We start from the raw sequence: 25,074 nt of genomic DNA on the forward strand, positions 1-25,074 counted from the left end.
AAAAATATTAAAAGCTTTAAAACATTTGTTCAGATAGGAAACTGGTTTCACTGCAAAACCATGTTCAGGTATCTACTCGAAGTGACAACAGAAACCGTCAAGGGGAAACAGTTAAAATAGAAAAAAAAATCCTTTTTATAATATTTTTATCAAGAGCAGATTAAAAGTTTAGAAAACTTTTTCTTTTAAGAAAGAGGAGACCAAGTTTTAATTTTGTACCAGTTTACTCTTGACATATAAATTTGCTTGCTTAATTGGGTTTGCTTTACTCTTAGCCAACTTGGCCATGCACAAAATTTCACAGGGTTTTACTTTCACAGACCTTTTGTTGTTGTTGTTGTTGTTGTTTACATTTAGAATTTGTCCCAGCACTTCAGGACAAATTTACCTTTCTCAACACAAGAAACAAAAATATTTCCGTTCTTTATATCTTTTTACTGAAAGCATATATTTTACTTTCCTTGTATACAGACCTTTTAGAAATATATGTTTTCTCATAGAAGATTTCTCAACATACAGAAAACGTGTTTATCAATAAAGCTAAGCACTTTTCAGTTTCTTTGATATAAGAAACCAAAGGGAGACAAATATATGCTTAGTAGTTAAACTTTAATATTGTATCTTATGTGGAAATGATCTAGATACCCAATAAACTGTTATTATTTAACTTAGTAAAGCTATAAAGTTTAAGTTTCTAAAAAGATTTTTGGAAGCTGTCTTTTAAGTATGCATACTATAAAGCATAATTATTGTACATAAAACTCGTACTCAGTTTTAACAATTACTCTTAAAAACTTCATGTGACATTACAGCAGTTAACTATCATCTTCAGTTGTTTTAAGTACATACATCATAATACATATAATTATTGTTAAAAAGTTTTCCAAAAACTTTTATCTTTTTATATTTATTTGATTTGTCTGTTTTTAGCAATTATATTTAGATTATCCACAAAAACCTCTTGAGACATTAAACAAAATTAGCTATTATACTGAGTTATTAGTTTTGAGGATAAGTTTTGTAACAGAGGTGACATGAGCTCATTTGACTGGTAAACCCAGGCTGTATGTCTGCATCATATCCAATGCCGATATCTCTTGTGACATGTCTATTTTAAATCAAAGCAGTAAATTTAAATAGGCTCTTATCTACCAAAGATCATTTTATATCATGTTAAATAACATTGTCTCTTAGATGTTTTTGCATATTCATTATAGACTGCATTCCATTTTGAGAGATTTTGAATCCTCTTCTGAAACAGGTTTTCAGAATGGCCATTACAATTCCAAATTATCTCAAAAGTTTACTTGTTTAATTTTAGATCAGAAATTTTGGGGGCATTGAAACAAAGCTCAGCTTGCTGGGAAGCTCAGCAAGAGAGTAGACAAAAGCGGCAGATTTGGGTTCAGCTGCTGGCATGTTTAATTATTTTCTCTTAAAGAGGTAGTAAAGTATTTCTAATTTTATTTAGAAGCCTCAGAAGATTAAAATAGGCTCCCCATTGTTGCAGCTGGCTTTTACAATTGCACACATCAGTTTGGGTGAACTGAAATTGGCCCTTTCAAGTATATCAATTTTTACAAAACCTTATCTTAGTTTTACTAACTCTTATACTTTTAATTAGAACTTACACTAGAATTCTATCAAGTTTTCATATTAAAACATTGTGTAGGGGAAGCATTCCCAGTTAGACATAACATTGATTCCCAAAACAAATATCTAAGCAAAATTGACATAAACTCTTTATATAATATTAGCTTAAACACTTTAATCTTTATAGTCTTATTACCCTTAGTAGCCTAACTGTTACCCCAAATAATTGCGGGTCAGGTTCTTCACTCTGATTTTTGCCTCCTGACCTTTTAAATTTTTCAAACTGGGGTAAATAGAACAAGTTTCTCTGATGTCCTTTAACTTTGAGGAGTCAATGGGGGGTCCCTTTAGCCCATGAAACTTTAGGCAGTGTTTTATTAAAACCGTTGTTTTACCTTTATTTATATCTGTTCTATTTGTCCCATTTTTATTTTAATAACTAGCTAAAGATTTTTATCCCATTGGGAGGAGTCCTGTGACTCTTCCCTGTCTGACTTCTTTTTCTTAACTTAATATTTTCATTAGCATCTGTAGGACTATGAGAAGCTGAGACCCCAAGTTTGAGTAAGTTCTTAAGACTAGTCATTATAGTTTCCTTTTATTTTGGTCTTTTTATAGGTAACAATAAAACAGCTGTTTATCATAAAAGCTCTCTAAAAAGTTTCCCAAGTTAAGTGTCTATTGTTTGGCTTTTTTTTTCCTCTGGAAGCTAAAGAATATTGTGGCCATGTGGTGTTACAAAAGAAATTCATCTCTCTTTAGACAATGGCTTATAACTACAGGTTGACCAGTCTGCCAAAGTTTTTCCCAAGGGGCTCTTAGGTGGAATAGATGTGGCACCTCCCATGTTAACACTTTTAAAAGGAAAGACAGACAAACAGCAGATACCAAACAAGCACACTTTCCAAAACACCCTCAGCCACAAATGTAAACCAAAACAAAGACCAAAACCAAAAACCAAAGTGCTTCCAGTCCTAGCTTAGTCCATGTCCTACACTTGGTGGGTGCACAACAAAGATCCACTACACAAATCTTCCCAAATGAGCAAGGGACCTCGGTTGTGCACACCTAGGGGATTTACCAAAATCTGGCCAGGGCATTGCAACTCAAAACAATCAGAGCCCAAAGGGCTTCCAAGGTACCCATTATTTCTGGCCAGTCCTGCTGGAAAAGGTTAACACAAAGACAAAGACAAAAACTACCAGCTAGTTACAAGAGACGTCTTCCTAAGACCTAAACCTAGTTTCTTCCACCACAAAAGCAAAAGCGCCATGGGCCAATGACATCTGGCTAGAAGCCAGTTGCTTGGGGCTGTCCATGAGACCAGGGGCCCAGGCACCTGCAGGACAGCTTCCAACAGACGCCTTTAGCTAGAGGCCAATGTGCCACAGACGAGACGTCCACCTGGGACATAGTCCCATTTGGGTCGCCAAATTGATATCAAACCTGAAGTTAGTTTGCTCACCTGTTGCACAACAAGCCAATCTCTGACATCAAGGGTAGTGTAAGAAAGTAGGAATTTTATTATTGCACAGCGCTGAGCAAGGGGAGAGGGCAGTTAATGCTGAAATCCCAAACTCCTGGAAAAGCTAAAAGGAAGGGTTTTTATTTGGGGTTTTAGGTAGGGGAGGGGGAGCATATGGCCTTGCTGGTTGGAGCTTTCTCATCAGCCTGTCTTTGGCCTTGAGACAATTGCAGAGAGGAGGGAGCCTGTGACCTTGCTGGTCAGCAGCTTTTCCACCAGCCTGTATCTCTTTGTGGGGAAGAGATAATGAATCCAGGTGCTTGTCCTTGGCGGTGTCTGTCTCCATGGAAGATAGTGGATTCTGGAGCCAGGACGCCAGAGAGTAAGCAGGGAATGAATGTTTTGGTTTTAACCCCATATATGCTGGGTTTAATGTAGGGAAACTGATATCAGGGTCAGTATCGTGCTGAGTCCCAAGGGTGCTTATGGCAGTAACACTCCCCCATTTGTATCACCACTCCTCCAGGGAAGGCTCTATATCTTAGGATTGCTCCCGGCCAGCTGTGAAGCACCTTGGCTCACTAAGGTGAATCCTTTTCTCTCCAAAAGGGAACTCCTGTCTCTTCCACCTCAGGACTGTCCCTTATTGCAGAGGTTCTTTTTATCCAGTCTGAAGTTCTCTCTCAGGAATAATTGTACCAAGAGTAGTTGTAGATCAGTTGTGTCCGTGGGAGGAGGTGAGTTTTTCCAAAAACTTTTATCCTTTTACATTTATTTACTTTACCAGTCTGTTTTTCTAAGATAATTATATGTATTATGATATATGTACTTAAAACAACTTTAAATGATGCTTAACTGCTTTAATGTCACATAAAGTTCTTAAGAGTAATATAAACATAATTATTGAAACTGGGTAATGACCTGGCCACACATCTGTCCCTGGCCAACAACAGAGGGTGCTCACACTCTCTCAGAGCCCTGAAGCTCCATTGGTTAGCAACCACACCAGTCATTGTGAGGCCAGAGGAGCCTGTTGCCATGCACACACAGTTGGAGGGCCTGCTTGAAGGCCAGGGTGCTGGGGTCCTGAAGGGGTGAAGGAAAGGAGGAGCAATCAAAGAATTGAGGGGTTATGGAGGGTGCACCAACCTTCATCTCCTCAGGTCCACAAACTCACAGATTCATTAGCGGCTGCAGCCAACATTACACCACAGCTGCCAAAAGCACTGCCTGACTTGGTGGCCAGAGGCTGGCATGCTGGTCTACTCTCTGGTCTCAAAATTAGACTTCGGTGGGTGTGTTATGGGTCAGATGAGGGAGGTAGTGCAGGATGAAATCCAGTGAGGCAGGATGATGAAGATCCCCAACTCATGCTCTAAGTGATAGTCATGGAAACCTTCAATCTATAGACCCCGAGACTGGTTCCTCCGCTAAACACGGGCAGAGGATGTCCTTTCACTGGAGCCACACACCATGGTGTGCTGCCTCTCCTAGTCACTTCCTGGTATCTGTTGAAAGGCCCCATCTTGCTGGCGCCTCTCCAACTGGCATCCTTAAGATCATCATCCACTGTCTCAGTACCTGGGAATGGCCCAGGAATGCTACATCCTTCCTTGGGCACACCACCAGTATTTCTGTGGCATCCTCCTCAGAATGATGTGAAGACATTTCCCGCAAAACTTTCAGGATGAAGGACTCTTTCCTCTGTAATTGTCACAATGACGGAATTTTTGCCCAGGTGGCAACGATGGTCAGCCTCCTTTAGACAATGAAACCAATGCCAAATGTTGCTCCTCTCCCTATGCTCTGCACATGTGCTCTCACAGAGAGGGCCAGAGAGAGCCTTTCTTGGCCCTTAGTATTGGATTTCTCCCAAGATGAACAGCCCAGGCAGTAGATTGAATTTCCTGACTCCAGAAAAGAATGTGGGACCTGTTGAAAGATGAGCCCACCTGGTGGGTTCCCAATTCCTTAGTTAGCCTGCCAAGTGTGGCCACACTAATTTGGCAAGTCTTTCTTGGCCTTCTGACTTGATGACATCTTTCCTCTTCTTGGAGTGTAAAGGTTCCAATCATGTATGAGACCGTTTTCTTTGAGGAGGAAAGGAAGTCTAGGAGGAACCAGCTGTCAGAGCAATAGCCTTGATTGACTCCCCAGTGGTATTAGCAAACAGAGCCAGACCACGAACTCCAAAGAGTAGACTCACCGACCTGAGCAGAAGAATTGAAGAAGACGTGAGACACAGCTGAAGGAAATGTGAACCCAGTGCTATACAACATGGGCATCCTTGAGTAAGTAGGGGGAATATTGCATAATGGTGAGGAGCAAACACCAGCACAGAGAGCATAAAGGTAAAGTGTGAATTTGGGATCCAGCAAGGAAATGTGGAGAGAGGGCCTGAGTGTTTCTGAGGCAGTATTTGGAGATTTCAACACTAACAGGGGCCACAAATGATTCTTTGGACCAGAAGGATAACCCACAGGAGGAGCATGATCAAGAATATCCTATCCAGGATCCCAAGAGGAAATGTTCTGGGTCCAACCTCAAAGTCTAAGAAGCTTGCACTCGGGTGAAAACAGAAAAGGCAGAGACAGAAAGAGAGAAAGAGAACTCATTCCAAGGAGCAGCCCTGGCCCCAGAAGACCAGCAACCGTCACCCACAACCCCGGGGACCTCATTCCCCGTCAGAAGAGTGGAAGCCAGAAGGTGAAGCACTGGAATTCCAGAAAACACAACTAAACTTCAAGTGGACCAATGACTAATTTACCTTCCAGTTTACAGTCGAGTCAGTCCAGTCATACCACTGTGACTTTCCTCTTCTTGATTGTGGCTCCACAGTAAGGTCAGATTTTAGCATTGAGGGAAGGGGTTTTGGGGGCATTAGAGTCATGAGCATCTTTTTGGACCTTGTTTGGCTCCTTTCCTCCAAGTCTCAGATGAGCTCCTGATAATCCCCTCTGGCATTCCTGTGCTTGGAAAGGTGTTTCTCAGTATGGAGAAGGGCTTGTTCCTACTGTCAGCCCCAAACCATGGCCAAGTCAAGCACACCTTTCAAACACACAAGAGAGACATTATGTTGTGGATAAAAGGCCCCAGCTGAACACACACGCATAGACACAGGGTTACCAGGAAGAGCTGGGAGTTCAAGGAGGCCCAAGCCCAACAGGCATGACCCAAACCCTCCAAAGGGAAGATAATTTGGAACGAGATTTGGCTCCAGGCACTGAATCCGATGATGGTGCAAAGCCCCCCAGAAACACACAGGCAGTCCTATTTTTGGATCACACAGAAAAATTCTTTCTCTCAAAGCCCAGGCATATCCTCAGAGCTGACCTCAGGAAAGGAAATCACCATAGGCTCCTGATCCTGCTTGGTCGCCCTGACCTTGCCTGGATATACTTCACCCTTGCGAGCTATATCCACCCTTCCTTCTTTGTTTTCTTCCTTTCTTCATTCCCTCTCCATTCATTCACTCAACCACTCACCCACAGAGTCATTCGCTCATTCATTCATCCTTATGGAAGTCTCACTGGCAGAAGCAGGCCACAGCATGCACCTGCACTTGCCTCTGTCCACCGCCAGAGGGCGCACCCACTCCCTCAAAGCCCAGAGGTCCCATCGCTTGCCCACCACGTCAGTCACTGTGAGACCAGAGGAGCCCATTTTCACGCATGCGCAGTTGGAGTGCTGCGTTTAAGCCCAGGGCGCAGGGCTCCTGGAAGAGTGAGGGAGTGGAAGAGCCATCTGAGACATGGCGGGAGGTGGTGAGGGTGCACTCACTTTTGTCTCATCAGGTCCACGACATCCCACATCCCTGGGTGGCTGCCTCCACTGCTGCCACCATCATACACTCTTCCACATAAAACACCACAGAGTGGGCCCAAGTTGGCAGTGAAAGGCAGGCACGCTGGTCGACGTCAAAAGTGGACCTCAGTGGGTGTGTAATGGGCCAGATGGGGCAGAGTGAAATCCAACGAGGCAGGGGCAATGAAATTCCCATAGTCCTCTCTAAGTGATAGTCATGGTAACCATCAAACTATTGACCCCAAGACTGGCCCTCCACTAGACATGAGCAGAAGAGTCCCTTTGGCTGGAGCCACATCCAAGAGGGTGCGACCTCTCCCAGTTATTCTCGTTATCAGTCAAATGCTTCCCTCACCCCAGTGCCCCTCCAACAGCCACCCATAAGGTCATCATCCTCTCTCTCGGTACCTGGGAATGGCCCATGAGATCCTGGACGTGGACAGTGCTACCTCATTAGTTGGACACGCTAGTAGCCCTTGGCATGCTACTCAGACAGGTGTGATGACACCTCCCAGAACACCTTCAAACCAAGGGCTCTTTCCTGCATACTTGTCTCATGACAGAATCTTGGCTCAGGTGGCAGGGACCACCAGCCGCCTTTTGACAACACAAGCAAGCCCTATGTTGCTCCTCAGTCCCAGCCCTGTATCAGTGCACTCTGGGAGTGGGCCATGGGAGGGTTTTCCTTGGCATTTGATCTTGGATTTATCACAAGTCCTGTGCCCTATGCTGCAAGAAATTGTGCCGTTCCTGGCTGCAGAGAAGAGGGTGGGAACTACTGAAGGGTAAGCCCATCTGGTGGATTCCCCATCTGTAGGAAGGCTCCCTGACCTGGCAACACTCTTTCAGCACGTCATTCTCAGCCTTCTTGACAAATTCTATCCTCCTCCTGGAGTTGAAAGACTGCAATCCTGATGAGAGGCTGTGTTTTTTTTGAAGAGCAAATGAAGACTAGAAGGAAATCATTTGCAGATGGACAGCCTCGATTGACTCCTCCCGTTCAGTGTTGGCAAACAGGGCCAGATTATGACTTCCAAAGGATGAAAGCACTGACTTAGGCAAAAGTTTTGAATAGGAGGTGCAACACAGCTGAAAGAAATGTGAACCAGTGCCATACAATATATATACCCCTGAGTAAATGGAGAGAACCATGGATAAAGGTGAGGAGCAAACATAGACACAGAGAGCAGAAAGGCCAAGTGTGAATTTGGGATCCAGCAAGGTAAGTTGCAAAGAGAGACAGAGTGTTTCTGAGGCAGCATTTGGAGAATTCAAGACTGACGGGGACCACAAGCCTCACTTTGAACTGCAAGAAGAACACCCAGGGGGATCAAAATCAAGAACATCCTATCCAGGACCCCAAGAGGAAATGTGCTGAATGCCACTCCAAGGTCTGAGAAGCTTGCGGTCTGGGTGAAAAGAAAGAAAAAGGAGAGAGAGAAGAAAGAGAGCACAAACCAAGGAGCAGCCCTTGGCCCTGTAGGCATGCCACTGATGCCGGCAACCACAAATACCTCATTCCCAGCCAAAAGAATGGAAGCCAGAAGATTAAGCCCTGGAAGGCCAGAACAGACAGCTCTACTGCAACTGGACCAGTGATGAATTTGCCATCCAGTTTGCAGTTCAATGAGTCCTGTCATCCCAAAGTGTCTTTCCTCTTCTTGATCTTGACACCACAGTGAGGTCGATTTCAGCATTGAAGGAAGGAGGCTAGGGTGCATTCGAGTCAGGAGAATCTTTTTCGGATCTCATTTGGCTCCTTTCCTCCAAGTATCAAAGGAGCTGCTGATATGGACCTATGTCGTGCCTGTGTTTGGAGACTTGTTTCTCAGGATAGAGAAGGGCTTCTTCCAACTGGTGGTCTGAAGCCATGGCCAAGTCAGGCACACCTTCAGAACACTCAAGAGAGACAAAATGGAGGGGGAAAGTTGCACCCATTTGAACAAAGCCACACAGACACAAAATCACTGGGAGGAATGGAGACTTCAATGAGGTCCAAGCCAAGTGGAAAAGCCCCAATCATCCACCAGCATGGGCAGCCCCTTGCTCTCAGGCTGTGGCTCCAGGCACCAAAGCTCATGGTGGAACCAAGCTACCCAGAAACACACAAGCAGTCCTATCTCAGGGTCACATGACAAACTCCTTGTTGGCCAATCCCAGAAGACCCTCAGGGTAGACCTCAGAGAGGGGTATCAATGCTCGGCTCCTGATCCTGCTTGGCCAGCCTGGCCCTGTCTTTGCATGCCACATGCCTGCAATCTAAAACAAATCTTGCTTCCTTCTTTCCCTCCTTCCCTCTCCATTCATCCACGCATGCATTCAACCACACATCCATTCACTCATTCATTGATTCTTTCATTCAGTCATTTATCCATTCATAGGCAGATCCCACTGACAGAGGCAGGCCACAGCCTATGCTATCACCTGCACCTGGCCACTGACATAGGGCTCTCCCATTTCCTCAGAGACCTCAGGATCTATCTCTAAGAAATTGCATCGTCATTATGAGGTCAGAGTGGCTGGTTACCACTCATGAGCAGTTGGAGGGCCATACTTCAGGCAAGCGCCCTAGGCTCCTGAGGGGCTCTGGGAGAGGAGTAGAGATTGGAGACGTGGTGGGAGAGGGCATGAGCACACCCACTTTGCTCTCCTCAGGTTCACTCCATCTCATATCCCTGGGTTGTTGCCACTGCCACTGATGCCATCAAACCCAGTGCCCCTGAAAATACCGTGGTATGAGCCCACCTTGGCAATGAGTGGCAGGCAAGGCTATGGCTACTCCAGTCTCAATAGTGGACACTGATTAGTGTTTAATGGGTCAGATCGAGGAGGGAGGTGGGGCAGGATGAAATCCACAGGCAGGGACAATGAAGATCTCTGAGTCACACTTTAAGTGATGGTTGTGGCAGTGGTTAGTCTATTGACTCAGAGACTGGTCCCTTCAATAAACATGGGCAGAGCAGGCCCTTTAACTACAGCCAGACTCTTGTGGGCACTACCTCTCCCAGTTCCTTTCCTGTATCTGTTCAATGGCTCCCACTCCCCAGCGCCCCTCCAACTGCCACCCATAAGAGCATCATCCTCTCTCTCTTGATACCTGGAAATTGTCCCTGGAAGCCTGGATGTGGACATTGCTACCTGTTCAGTCAGGCACACCAGTAGCCCTGTGGCATGCTACTCAGAAAGGTGTGATGACACTTCCCAGAAAACTAGCAGATCTAAAGATTATTTCCTCAATAGCTGTCCCACTGGCAGAGTCTTCTCCCGTTGGCAGGGTCAGTCAGCTCCCTTTGGGCAATGCAGTCAAAAGCATATTTTGCCCTCTCCCTCTGACATGCATCTGTGTACTCAGGGACGGTTCCAGTAAAGGCCTTCTCAGCCCTTGGTTTGATTTTTCCCAAGACCTGTGCCCTAGCCAACAGGAAACTGTGGTTTTGCTGACACCAGAGAACATGGTGGGACCTGCTGAATGTTGAACCCACCTGGTGGAATCCCCATTCTATAGGTAGGCTGCCTGCTCTGGCCACCCTCCTTTGGCAAGTCTTACTCAGCCTCCTGACCTGACAAAATCCTTTCTCTTCCTCGACTTGAAAAGTTACCATTATGATGAGAGATGTTTTATTTTTTGATGAGGAAACGAGGCCTGGGAGGAACCAGTGGCAGAAAGATAGCCTTGATCAATACCCCAGTGTGGTGTTGGCAACAGGGCCAGACCACCACTCTCAAAGGAAGGAAGCAGCAACCTGAGCCTGTTGCTGACTAAAAGAATACACAAACACCGGTTGCTGTGCAGTAGTCTTCTCTCGAGTTTCTCGAGCTCTTTATCATTATAGCCTCTAAACAAAGCCGGCCTTTTGCCAAAGCAGTGAGTCAGCGACCTAAGCCTGCACAAGCGTCCCACAATAATGACCTTTCCACATCTGTTGACCATCTAATCATCTAATGACCCTACACATCTGTTCATAACAGGTTCCTTCATAATGTTTCAAACTCCCAAGGTCCCAGGCTTGCTCCTTTTGAGGAGCTGATAAAACATTCTTGTTTGCAAGCAATGTTTTCCCTGGGGCCTTGTGAGTTCACCAGGCAGAACATTCTGTTTGCAGAAAAGTCCAGCTAGTCTTGTGGATGCCTTGAGTGCAAGAACAACCACATTTCATGCCAGGTCTCCTTCATCTCCCCCTCTTTTGTTAGCATTTTGACAGACAGCATGCGCAATGGTCTTAACGACACTTTTTAGTTGTTGTCGCTTTCTCCAGCGCCGGAAGACTACATAGAGAAGCAAGCATAAAATCAATATTAGCACCAGATTTCCCAAAGAAGTAGACAGTAGCGTATTTACATGCCCCAAAGGATTCAAACGGTTTAACCCCTCCTGCAGTCCCTTTAACAGGTCATCCCCAGTCAATTTAGGCAATTCTTTATTGAAAGTGTCTGCAATAGATTGTTCAAGTTGCATTATCTCTGCAGTTAAATTCTGATGACCCCGTAAAGAGCGCTTAATCTTTTCCCATCCTTCTGACATGTTAAAATGCAGTCGGGTGACACACATTTGTGTACAAATCCAATCACATTTCAATATACTGCGGGTAGCAAGAACTGTCAGTTGATCTCCTAACCAAGATACAGTATGTTGCAAGTTAATTACATCGGTAGCTAATTGAGCATCTAAGTCCTTTTGCTGTTACCATAAGGCATGAGAGTCTTTATGCCATTCCCTGATAAAGTCCGTAGTTTGTATCTCTTGCTGCAGTGCCAGGCTGGCCACAGCGACCGTCGCAGTAACGGATGCAACCACAAGGATAGTCGCGACGATCAATCCCACTGGTCGACGGGAGCGATGTAGAACAACTTGAAGGGCATCATACAGATGTGAAACAGCAATAGAGTCAGACCAAGGACGTGTCAGATTAACAGGCATCCAAAGCTCGGAACGAGCTTTTACAATTATTACAGATTTGTTGGTATCTTCGATTTTCTCCCACCAAGTTTTGTTTACACATTGAGTAAAGACACAATCAGCAGTACAATTTACATATCCCTCTGTAACATTTAACATAATTTTCCTTGATAGTAAGGAATAGGGAAATTTGACACAAGCAGTTGTAGTGTAGGTGTTATTCTTATGCAGATGAACCTAAAAAATATCTAGAACTTTGAGACACAATTAAAGTAAAATTACCAGTCCATACAGTCAAATGTCCAGAAACTGCCCACAATTGAAGCAAGTGCCTTGCCGCTGAGGCTTCAAGGCAGTAGCCATTTTGGAAATCAATTTATTTTCTTCTTCCTCCTCATTATTATCCTCCTCAGAATCTGAACTAGACTTAGAAATCCCATCAGGAGGCTCCGGTGGAGGGGGAGAGAAAGACCCCTCCTTTTCATCTCCTCCTTCCACCGGAACGTCCTCATAATGAGCCTCACTACGACGGGAGTTAACCTCACTATCTGTTTCAAAAATTTCAAGCGCCTGAGTAACGGTGCTACAGAGAATCCAAAGTTTAAGAGACATAAGGTTTCCCCACTGATGTTGCTTCCGCAACTCCTTTTGAACTTGCTTCCACTCCCCTAAACTTAACTGAGTCTTTGTCTGATGACGAAACCAATAACAATGGCATTCAATATGCCAAGATAATTCATTCAAGCGCTGAGAGGACGCTTTTATCCCGATGGACTTAAGGAGTCCCTTTATGAGGTCTAAATACTGTGACCTTAGGGAATTAGAATTCCCCATGATTTATTTATTCCCGAAAGTCCCCCTTTCACTTTTCCGGGGTGCTTACCCTTTCGGTCTCATCGGGCCCCTCGCCGAGATGTACCTATTCCCAAAAGTCCCCCTTTCACTTTTCCGGGGTGAAGTCCCTTTCGGTTTCGTCAGATCCTGAAAGTCCCCCTTTCGCAATGCCCGGGGTGCTTACCCTTTCAGTCTGGTCGTGCCCCACGTTGGGCGCCAGATGTCGCTGACGAAAAGAATACACAAACACCGGTTGCTGTGCAGTAGTCTTCTCTCGAGTTTCTTGAGCTCTTTATTATTATAGCCTCTAAACAAAGCCGGCCTTTTGCCAAAGCAGTGAGTCAGCGACCTAAGCCTGCACAAGCGTCCCACAATAATGACCTTTCCCCTACACATCTGTTCATAACAGGTTCCTTCATAATGTTTCAAACTCCCAAGGTCCCAGGCTTGCTCCTTTTGAGGAGCTGATAAAACATTCTTGTTTGCAAGCAATGTTTTCCCTGGGGCCTTGGGAGTTCACCAGACAGAACATTCTGTTTGCAGAAAAGTCCAGCCAGTCTTGTGGATGCCTTGAGTGCAAGAACAACCACATTTCATGCCAGGTCTCCTTCATGAGCCAAAGGTTGAAGAGGAAGTGAAACAGCCGAAGGAAAGGTGAACCCGGTGCCATACAACATGTGCACCCTCGAGTAAGAGGAGAGAATCATGGATAATGGGGAAGAGCAAACACTAGCACAGACAGCAGAAAAGGTCAAGTGTGAATTTGGGATCCAGCAAGGAAAGGTGGAGAGAGAGACTGTTTCTGAGTCAGTATCTGGAGCTTTCAAGACTGACTGGGAGCCCAAGCAGGGCTTTGGGCTGCAAGAAGAACACCCGTGAGGGTCACCATCAAGAATATTGTATCCAGACCCCAAATAGAAAATGTGCTAAGGCCACCCCAAGGTCTGAAAAGGTTGCAGACAATGTGAACAGGAAAAAAAAGCAGAGTATGAGACACAGAGAGAGAGAGAGAGCTCATTTCAGGGAGCAGCCCTTTCCCAAAAGATTCACCCTCAGGTACCTCATTCAGTCAAAAGAGTGGAAGCCGGAGAATGAAGCGCTGGAAGGCAACAACAGAAAGCGAAATTGCAGCTGACAAAGTGATGAATTTACTATCCAGTTGCAGTGGAGTTAGTCCTGTCATCCCAAAGTGACTTTCCTCTTCTTGATCATGGCAACACAGTGAGGTCAGATTTTAGAACTGAGGGAAGGGGTGTGGGGGCCATTATAGTCATGAGCACCCTTTTGGGCCTCGTTTGCCTCCTTTCCTCCAAGTCTCAAGTGGGCTTCTGATGTGGACCTATGGCATTCCTCTGTTTGCAAAGTTGTTTCTGAGGATGGAGAAGGGCTTCTTTCAACTGGAAGTCTGAAGCCATGGGCAAGTCAGGCAGACCTTTAGAACACCCAAGAGAGACAACATAGAGGGGGAAAGGGGCATCCAGCTGAACATAACCACACAGATGCAAGGTTAATTGGAGGAATGGGGACTTCAGGGAGGCTCAAGACAAGCGGGCAAGCCCCAACCCTCCACCAGCACAGGTAGCTCCTCAGTCTTGAGCTGTGGCCCCTGGCACTGAATCCCATGATTGATGAAGCTGCCCAGAAGCACACAGGTGGTCGTATCTCAGGGTCATACAGCAAACTACTTGCTGTTGAATCCCAGGCGCAGCCTGCGAACCAACCTCAGAGAGGGATATCACCGCTAGGATCCTATTTCTGCTTGGTCAACCTGGCCCTGCCTGGGTGTGGTCCTCCCATGGGATCTAGCACCTCCCTTATTTCCATCTTTCCTTCCTTCATTCCCTCCCCATTCATCCACGCATACATTCAGACATGCATCCATTCAACCACACATCCATTCATCAATCAATTCACTCATATGCAGATGCCACTGGTAGAGGCAGGACACAGCATGCATCTGCACCTGCCCCTGGCCTCCACCAGAGGGCTCTATCACTCCGCCAAAGGCCTGAGTCTCCATCGCTTTCTAATCACTTCAGTTATTGTAAGGCGAGAGGAGCCAGTTGCTGCACATTCACAGTTGGACTGTCAGCTTTATTTTTATTATTATTACTTTATTTTGGTAACATTAGTTTATAACATTATATAAATTTCAGTTGTATATCTTTATGTTTTGATTCCTGTGGAGATTACATCATGTTCACCACCCAAAGACTAATCACAATACATCACCACACATATGTGCCACACACCATTTTGTCCTCTTCCCTCCACCCAACCCCTCTGGTAAACCACTAATTCAGTCTCCGTTTCTATGTTTCTTTGTCATCCTTTTTATCTTCTACTTTGAGTGAGATCATACAGTACTTGACTTTCTCCCCCTGACTTATTTCACTTAGCATAACACCATCAGGGTCCATCCATGTTTTCACAAAGGGCCAGATTTCATCGTTTCTTGTGGCTGAGTAGTGTCGACGAAAATAATCCATAACAAATCTATAAATGAAAATTTGGGAGAGTTTATTCTGAGCTGAAATCTGAGTACCATGGCCCAGGGTCTTTCTTCCCACAGGAAGAAAGGGCATCAAAGAAGTGAGGCATACAGAGTGGTTATATACCCCAATGCAGGACGTTTCACATATGATTGAAATGTCCCTCCCACAATAGTCACAAGATTGCCCTGTCAGCACAGCGCTTGATGGACACAGCAGGTAGTGGGTCTGCTATCTCGGAGGGCGTAGCAGGAGGCAAGTCTATTGTCTTGAGCTGGGTGATCACAGGTGAGCGCAGCAATCAGTTTCTAGCCTAAGGAAAGATGCTTAATCCTTAAAGAAATGCCAACATTGGGAAGGTGAGGGAAGTTGCAGCTTTATGTCAAGAGCCTTTGCTCTTGCCATGAGGAATATCTAAAGCAGATATACAATGCATGTTCAACGGCCTTGGACAGGCCCTTTTGGAAATACAATGTCAGGCCGAATTAGGTTTACTCCAAATGGTTTCCTCATATTCTCCAATATATCCTATTCCTTGCCATTTCTATTTGTCAGTAGTATTCCATTGTGCATATACTACATCTTCTTTATCTATTCATACCTCGATGGACACCTATGTTGCTCCCAAGTCTTGGCTATTGTGAATAACGCTGGGATGAACAAAGTGATGCATGTATCTTTATGCATTTGTGTTTTCATGTTCTTTGGATAAATACCAAGTGGTGGAAGAGCTGGATCATATGGTAGTTCTATTAATTTTTTGAGGAATCTGCAGACTGTTTTCCATAGTGATTGCATAGTTGGCACTCCCACTAGTGTTATTCTTTTATAATCGTTTGTATTTCTGAGGTGCCTGTTGTAATTTTCCCTCTTTTGTTTCTGAATGTATGTATTTCAACTTTCTTTCTTTTTTTCTTTGTGAGTCTTGTTACGGTTTTTCAATTTTGTTTAGCTTTCCAAAGAACCAGCTCTTGGTTTCATTGACTTTTTCCTGTTTTTTTTTTTTAAGTCTCTACTTCCTTTATATCTGCTCTGATTTTTATTATTTCCTTCCTTCTACTGATTTTGGGCTTGGTTTGTTCTTCTTTTTCCAGTTCCCTTAGGTGCACTGTTAGATTGCTTATTTGAGATTTTTCTTGTTTGTTGAGATAGGCCTGTATTGCTCTAAACTTCTCTCTTAGAACTGATTTGCTGTATGCTATAAATTTTGCAATGTCGTATTTTCATTTTCACTTGTCTCCAGCTATTCTTTTATTTTTCCTTTGATTTCTTCCTTGACTCAATTGTTGTTCAGTAGCAGTTTCGTTTTGGTTTTGTTTTGTTTTTGTTTTTTTTTTTTTTTTTTTTTTTTTTTTTTTTTTATTAATGTTATGATGGATTACAGGCTTGTGAAATTTCAGTTGTACATTTTTGTTAGTCATGTTGTGGGTACACCACTACCCCCTCCGTGCCCTCCCCCCACCCCCCCTTTTCCCTGGTAACCACCGATCAGATCTCCTTCTCAATATACTAATTTCCACCTATGAGTGGAGTCATATAGAGTTCGTCTTTCTCTGACTGACTTATTTCGCTTAACATAATGCCCTCGAGGTCCATCCACATTGTTGTGAATGGGCCAATTTCGTCTTTTTTTATGGCTGAGTAGTATTCCATTGTGTATATATACCACATCTTCTTTATCCAATCATCAGTTTCTGGGCATGTAGGCTGGTTCCACGTCTTGGCTATTGTAAATAATGCTGCGATGAACATAGGGGTGCAACGGACTCTTGAGATATCTGATATCAGGTTCTTAGGATAGATACCCAGTAATGGGATGGCTGGGTCATAGGGTATTTCTATTTTTAACTTTTTGAGAAATCTCCATACTGTTTTCCATAGTGGCTGTACCAGTTTGCATTCCCACCAACAGTGTATGAGGGTTCCTCTTTCTCCACAACCTCTCCAACATTTGTCGTTCTTGGTTTTGGATGTTTTTGCCAATCTAACGGGGGTAAGGTGATATCTTAGTGTAGTTTTGATTTGCATTTCCCTGATGATTAGCGATGATGAACATCTTTTCATGTGTCTATTGGCCATATTCATATCTTCTTTTGAGAAATGTCTGTTCATGTCCTCTGCCCATTTTTTGATCGGGTTGTTTGTTTTTTTGTTGTTAAGCAGTGTGAGTTCTTTGTATATTATGGAGATTAACCCTTTGTCGGATAAGTGGCTTGTAAATATTTTTTCCCAATTAGTGAGCTGTTTTTTTGTTTCAATTCTGTTTTCCCTTGCCTTGAAGAAGCTCTTTAGTCTGATGAAGTCCCATTTGTTTATTCTTTCTATTGTTTCCCTCAACTGAGGAGTTACAGTGTCCGAAAAGATTCTTTTGAAACTGATGTCAAAGAGTGTACTACCTATATTCTCTTCCAAAAGACTTATTGTCTCAGGCCTAATCTTTAGGTCTTTGATCCATTTTGAGTTTATTTTGGTGTGTGGTGAAAAAGAATGGTCGATTTTCAATCTTTTGCATGTGGCTGTCCAGTTTTCCCAGCACCATTTGTTGAAGAGACTTTCTTTTCTCCATTGTAGGCCCTCTGCTCCTTTGTCGAAGATTAGCTGTCCATAGATGTGTGGTTTTATCTCTGGGCTTTCAATTCTGTTCCATTGATCTGTGCACCTGTTTTTGTACCAGTACCATGCTGTTTTGATCACTGTAGCTTTGTAGTATGTTTTGAAATCAGGGATTGTGATTCCGCCGGCTTTGTTTTTCTTGCTCAAGATTGCTTTAGCAATTCGTGGTCTTTTGTTCCCCCATATGAATTTTAGGATTGTTTGTTGAATTTCTGTGAAGAATGTTCTTGGGATTCTGATTGGGATAGCATTGAATCTGTATATTGCTTTGGGTAGTATGGACATTTTAACTATGTTTATTCTTCCAATCCATGTGCAAGGAATGTCTTTCCATCTCTTTATGTCATCGTCAATTTCTTTCAAGAAAGTCTTGTAGTTTTCATTGTATAGATCCTTCACTTCCTTGGTTAAGTTTATCCCAAGGTATTTTATTCTTTTCGTTGCGATTGTGAATGGGATAGAGTTCTTGAGTTCTTTTTCTGTTAGTTTATTGTTAGTGTATAGAAATGCTACTGATTTATGCACGTTAATTTTATACCCTGCTACTTTGCTGTAGTTGTTGATTATTTCTAATAGTTTTTCTGTGGATTCTTTGGGGTTTTCTATGTATAAGATCATGTCGTCTGCAAACAACGCGAGTTTTACTTCTTCGTTACCTATTTGGATTCCTTTTATTTTTTTTTCCTGCCGAATTGCTCTGGCCAGCACCTCCAGTACTATGTTGAATAGGAGTGGTGAAAGTGGGCACCCTTGTCTTGTTCCTGTCCTCAGAGGGATGGCTTTCAGCTTTTGTCCATTGAGTATGATGTTGGCTGTGGGTCTATCATATATGGCCTTTATTATGTTGAGGTACTTTCCTTCTATACCCATTTTACTGAGGGTTTTTATCATAAATGGGTGTTGGATCTTGTCGAATGCTTTCTCTGCGTCTATTGAGATGATCATGTGGTTTTTGTTTTTCATTTTGTTGATGTAGTGTATCACGTTGATTGACTTGCGGATGTTGAACCATCCCTGTGTCCCTGGTATAAATCCCACTTGATCATGGTGTATAATCTTTTTGATGTATTGCTGTAATCGGTTTGCCAAAATTTTGTTGAGGATTTTTGCATCTATGTTCATCAGTGATATCGGCCTGTAGTTCTCCTTCTTTGTGTTGTCCTTGTCAGGTTTGGGGATCAGAGTGATGTTGGCTTCATAGAATGTGTTAGGGAGTTCTCCATCTTTCTCAATTTTCTGGAACAGTTTGAGGAGAATAGGTATTAAGTCTTCTTTGAATGTTTGGTAGAATTCTCCAGAGAAGCCGTCTGGTCCTGGACTCTTGTTTTTGGGAAGGTTTTTGATTACCGTTTCTATTTCCTTTCTTGTGATTGGTCTATTCAGATTCTCCATTTCTTCCTGATTCAGTTTGGGGAGATTGTAGGAGTCTAGGAATTTGTCCATTTCTTCCAGGTTGTTCAATTTGTTGGCATATAGTTTTTCATAGTATTCTCTTATGATCTCTTGTATTTCATTGGTATCTGTTGTGATTTCTCCTCTCTCATTCCTGATTTTATTAATTTGCGCTTTCTCTCTTCTTTTCTTGGTGAGTCTGGCTAGGGGTTTGTCAATTTTGTTAATTCTTTCGAAGAACCAACTCTTTTTTTCATTGATCCTTTCTATTGTCTTTTTTGTTTCAATATCGTTTATTTCTGCTCTTATTTTTATTATTTCCCTCCTTCTACTGACTCTGGGCTTTGTTTGTTCTTCTTTTTCTAGTTCTGTTAGGTGTCGTTTGAGGTTGCTTACGTGAGCTTTTTCTTGTTTAGTGAGGTGAGCCTGTATTGCAATGAATTTCCCTCTTAGGACTGCTTTTGCTGCATCCCAAATGATTTGGTATGTCGTGTTCTCATTTTCATTTGTCTCCAGATAATATTTGATTTCTTCTTTAATTTCTTCAATGATCCATTGTTTGTTGAGAAGCGTGTTGTTTAGTCTCCACATTTTTGCACCTTTCTCTGCTTTTTTCTTGTAGTTGATTTCTAGTTTAATAGCGTTATGATCAGAAAAGATGCTTGATATTATTTCAACTCTCTTGTATTTATTGATGTTTGCTTTGGTTCCCAAAATATGGTCAATCCTTGAGAATGTTCCATGTGCACTTGAGAAGAATGTGTAACCTGCTGTTTTTGGATGAAGTGTTCTATATATATCTATTAAGTCCATCTGGTCTAATTTTTCATTTAATTCTATTATTTCCTTGTTGATTTTCTGTCTGGATGTTCTGTCCATTGGTGTTAATGGTGTGTTGAGGTCCCCTACTATTATTGTATTGTTGTTGATGTCTTCTTTTAGTTCTATTAAGAGTTGCTTTACAAATTTTGGTGCTCCTGTGTTGGGTGCATATATATTTATAAGTGTTATGTCTTCTTGGTGGAGAGTCCCTTTTATCATTATATACTGTCCCTCTTTATCTTTCTTTATCTGTTTTGCTTTGAAATCTACCTTGTCTGATATTAGTATAGCGACACCTGCTTTCTTTTGTTCATTATTAGCTTGGAGTATTGTTCTCCATCCCTTCACTCTGAGTCTGTGTTTGTCTTTGGGGCTGAGGTGTGTTTCCTGGAGGCAGCATATTGTTGGATCTTGTTCTTTGATCCATCCTGCCACTCTGTGTCTTTTGATTGGGGAGTTCAATCCATTTACATTTAGAGTGATTATTGAGACGTGGGGGCCTACCACTCCCATTTTGTGTCTTGTTTTCCGGTTTTCTTCAGTTTCCTTTGTTTCTCGTCCCATGGTTTAATCTGTTCTGATGTAGAGCTACTACTCTCTGTTGTTGTCCTTCTACTTATCTCCTCTGCTCTTGGTTTTGTAGCCCCTTTCCTTTTTTGGATTTTTCAGGAAAGAGGGTTTTCCTGAGGATTTCCTGAAGAGGAGGTTTTGTGGCAATGAACTCCCTTAATTTTTGTTTGTCTGGGAAAGTTTTTATTTCTCCATCGTATTTGAAGGATATTTTCGCTGGGTAGAGAATTCTCGGCTGTAGATGTTTGTCCTTCAGATTTTTGAATATATCATTCCACTCTCTTCTAGCCTGTAAAGTTTCTGCTGAGAAATCTGCTGATAGCCTGATGGGGGTTCCTTTGTAGGTTAGTTTCTTTTGCCTGGCTGTCCTTAATATTTTCTCCTTGTCGTTGACTCTTGCTAGCTTCACTACTATATGCCGTGGAGTTGGTCTTCTTGCATTGATAAAGTTTGGAGATCTATTGGCTTCTGTCACCTGAAGATCCATCTCCCTCACCAGATTTGGGAAGTTCTCAGCCATTATTTCTTTGAATAGGTTTTCTGCCCCTTTCTCCTTCTCTTCTCCCTCTGGTATACCTATAATCCTTACGTTGCATCTCCTAATTGTGTCTGATAATTCTCGGAGAGTTTCTTCATTTCTTTTAAGTCTTGCTTCTCTCTCCTCCTCTGCCTGCAACAATTCTATATTGCCATCTTCCAAATTGCTAATTCTTTCCTCCATATTATCGGCCCTACTGTTCAGAGCATCTAGATTTTTCTTAATCTCCTCTATTGTGTTCTTCATTTCCAATATTTCTGTTTGGTTCTTCTTTATCGTATCAAACTCTTTTGTGACATAGCTCCTGAACTCGTTGAGTTGTCGGTCAGAATTCTCTCTTAACTCATTGAGAATCTTAATGATGGCTGTTTTGAAGTCATCGTCATTTAGGTTATACATCTCATTTTCTTTGGGATTGTTTTCTGTGTATTTGTTGCTTTCTTTCTGTTCTGGAGATTTGATGTATTTTTTCATATTGCTTGATGTTGTTGATTTGTGCCTCCGCATGGAGATAGAGTTTAGTTGCTCCTTTCACTTGTTTCAGCTGCTGCGGTGGGAGGAGCAGCTGTTTATATTTCACCAACCAGGAACCCTGTCCGTAGTTGCTAACTGGGCCTGGGCCCCTCTTCGTAGCCACAGTGGCCCTTTGGATTCCCTCCTCTGCTGTGGGGGCCGTCACAGGGGGGCTTCAGGCTGCAGGTGCCTACTGTTGCAGCCCACCTAGATGTGCTCTCTCCTTGGGGTCTGCAACGGTGTTATGGGCTTTTCCAGCAGCCAGGGGTGGGATCACTTATATTTGTCGCTCCGTTGCTGTTGGCACCCACCAAATCTCACTTGTCCTCTATAGGTCGCAGGAGAGCTATTGGCATCTTCTACAGTCTGTGGTTAGTACACCTAGTTATGCTGCTTTTGCCCTGGGGTCTTCCAGCCTTGTGGCTGGCGGCTGGGTGCCTTCTACTGGTGCTGTGCAGAGGCTTTCCCTAAGGCTGCTGTGAGCCTGTAGGGTTTCCCCCTAGGCTACTAAGCTGGGTCTCTGGAACTCTCTCCAGCCCCAGTCCTCTCCGAGATCTCCGGCAATCCCTAGACCCACGGGGCGGGCAATGGCAGCTGGGGGTCGCCCCGCCCTCAGGGCTTCTCTCCTGGCCTCTCCCGGAGCCGTGAATGCTGGGCGTGGCCCCTCTGCCAATGACAGACAGGGAGTTTTGTCTGCTGCCCAGCGGAGCTCCAGCGCTTCCCCTCCGGGTCGCAGAACCGGCCTTTGAAAATTCCCCCGGCCCCGGTCCTCTCCGAGATCTCCGGCAATCCCTAGCCTCACGGGGTGGGCAACGGCAGCTGGGGGTCGCCCCGCCCTCAGGGCTTCTCTCCGGGCCTCTGCCGGAGCCGTGAATGCTCAGCGTGGCCCCTCTGCTAATAGCAAACAGAGAGTTTTGTCTGCTGCCTGGGCGGAGCTCCAGCGCTTCCCCTCCGGGTCGCAGGACCGGCCTTTTGAAAGTTCCCCCCGCCCCGGTCTTCTCCGAGATCTCCGGCAATCCCTAGCCCCACGGGGCGGGCAACGGCAGCTGGGGGTCGCCCCGCCCTCAGGGCTTCTCTCCGGGCCTCTGCCGGAGCGTGAATGCTGGGCGTGGCCCCTCTGCTAACCGCAGGCAGAGGGTTTTGTCTGCTGCCTGGGCGGAGTTCCGGCGCTTCCCCTCCGGGTCGCAGGACCGGCCTTTGAAAATTCCCCCGGCCCCGGTCCTCTCCGAGATCTCCGGCAATCCCTAGCCTCACGGGGTGGGCAACGGCAGCTGGGGGTCGCCCCGCCCTCAGGGCTTCGCTCCGGGCCTCTCCCGGAGCCGTGAATGCTCAGCGTGGCCCCTCTGCTAATGGCAGACAGAGAGTTTTGTCTGCTGACCGGGCGGAGCTCCGGTACTTCCCCTCCGGGTCGCAGGACCGGCCTTTGAAAATTCCCCCCGCCCCGGTCCTCTCCGAGATCTCCGGCAATCCCTAGCCCCACGGGGCGGGCAACGGCAGCTGGGGGTCGCCCCGCCCTCAGGGCTTCTCTCCGGGCCTCTCCCGGAGCCGTGAATGCTCAGCGTGGCCCCTCTGCTAATGGCAGACAGAGAGTTTTGTCTGCTGACCGGGCGGAGCTCCGGCGCTTCCCCTCCGGGTCGCAGGACCGGCCTTTGAAAATTCCCCCCGCCCCGGTCCTCTCCGAGATCTCCGGCAATCCCTAGTCCCACGGGGCGGGCAACGGCAGCTGGGAGATCTCCGTGCCCTCCGTGTCTCTCTCTGGGACCCTCCGGGCGCCCCGAGCACCAGGCTGGATCCCCCCGCCAATGGCGGGGAGAGACTCTCCCCGCGGGCTCAGGTGTGCAACTCCAAAGTTTCCCTCTGCGTTTAGGAGTAATTGCAGGGGGTTTAGGTAGGGTTCTGGTCACCTGTTTCCACCGTCGCTCCTCTGTTGTGTTCTCGCTCCTGCCCTAGACGTGCGTGGATCCTCTGGGGGCGTCCGTTGGAAGAAAGCCGCTTGCGGGTACCAGGCTGCCCGTCGGGGTCGGAGAGCCCTCACCTATTTCCACATCCTCCCGGAGGAAAGTCCATCCGCCTTCCGATGTATAGTCGCGTGGGTGTCTCAGACGTCCTGAGATGCTGTCTGGATATCCTTTGTCAAGCGATAAGTGTCCAAATAATTGTAGACTCGAAGGGCGAGAGACAAAGAGGACTACTCACGGCGCCATCTTGGCTCCTCTCTGTTTTTGTTTTTTGAGTAAGATTAGCCCTCAGCTAACTGCTGACAGTCCTCCTCTTTTGTGCTGAGGAAGCCTGGCCCTGAGCTAACATCGTGCCCATCTTCCTCTACTTTCTTTGTGGGACGCCTTCCACAGCATGGCGTGCCAAGCAGTGCCATGTCCACAACCAGGATTTGGCATACATAAGAGGACCCATCTTGCAGAGGGATAGACTAGATCAAGTCCCAAGTCCGTTGTTATCAAATAGGGCCATGCCATGTCTTCAAGGATGGAAGCAGCGACCTGATGAGAAGGGTTGACTAGGAGGCGAGATACTGCTAATGGACACGTGGACCAGTGTCATACAACATGTGCACCTTCAAGTAAGAGGAAAGAATCATGGGAAAAAGTGAGGAGCAAACTCCAGCACAGTGAGAAGAAAGGTCAAATGTGAATTTGGGATCCAGCAAGGAAAGTTGGAGAGAGAGATGGAGTGTTTCTGAGGCAGTATTTGGAGATATCCAGAATGACAGGGACAACAAGCGGGACAGTGGGCCACGAGAAGAACCCCCAGAGTGGTCAGGATCAAGAATACCCTATCCAGTAACCAGAGAGAAAATGTGCTGAGCACCACCCCAACTTCTGAGATGCTTTCACCGTTAGAAGACAGGAAAAGCAGAGAGAGAGAGAAAGAGTGCATTTCAAGGAGCTGCGCTGGCCTGTAAGAGCTGCCACCATCACCCACACCTCCTGGTGACCTCTTTTCCTGTCAAAAGAGTGGATGCCAGAAGATAAAGTGCTGGCAGGTCAGAACAGACAGCTAAACTGCAATTAGACAGATGATGAATTTGAGTACTAGCTGGAAGTTGAGTCAGTCCTGTCGTCCCAAGTTGACGTTCCTCTTCTTGACCATGGCACTACGTTGAGGTCAGATTTTAGCATTGAGGGGAGGGGGTTTGGTGGCATTAGAGTCATGAGCCTGCAAGTTTCAAATAAGCTCCTCATAAGATCCTCTGGCATTCGAGTGTTTGAGAAGGTCTCTCTCAGGATGGAGAAGGGCTTCTTCCTACTGGCACCTGAGGCTATAGCTAAGTCACGCACACATTTGGAACACCCAGGAGAGACAAGACGCAGGAGAGGAAAGGGAACCAGTTAAACACAGCCAAACAGACACAAGGTCACTTTGAGGAATGAGGACTTCAGGAAGGCTCCAAACAAGCAAGCAATCCCACCTCTCCACAGGCATGGTCAGCTCCTTGGGCTCAGGCTGTGGCTCCAGGCACTGAAGCCCATGAATGAGTCGAGCCAGCCAGAACAGCATGGGCAGGCCTACCTCGGGGTCACAG

This window comes from Equus asinus, chromosome 24, assembly GCF_041296235.1.
Source record: "Equus asinus isolate D_3611 breed Donkey chromosome 24, EquAss-T2T_v2, whole genome shotgun sequence".
NCBI classification, from domain to species: domain Eukaryota; kingdom Metazoa; phylum Chordata; class Mammalia; order Perissodactyla; family Equidae; genus Equus; species Equus asinus.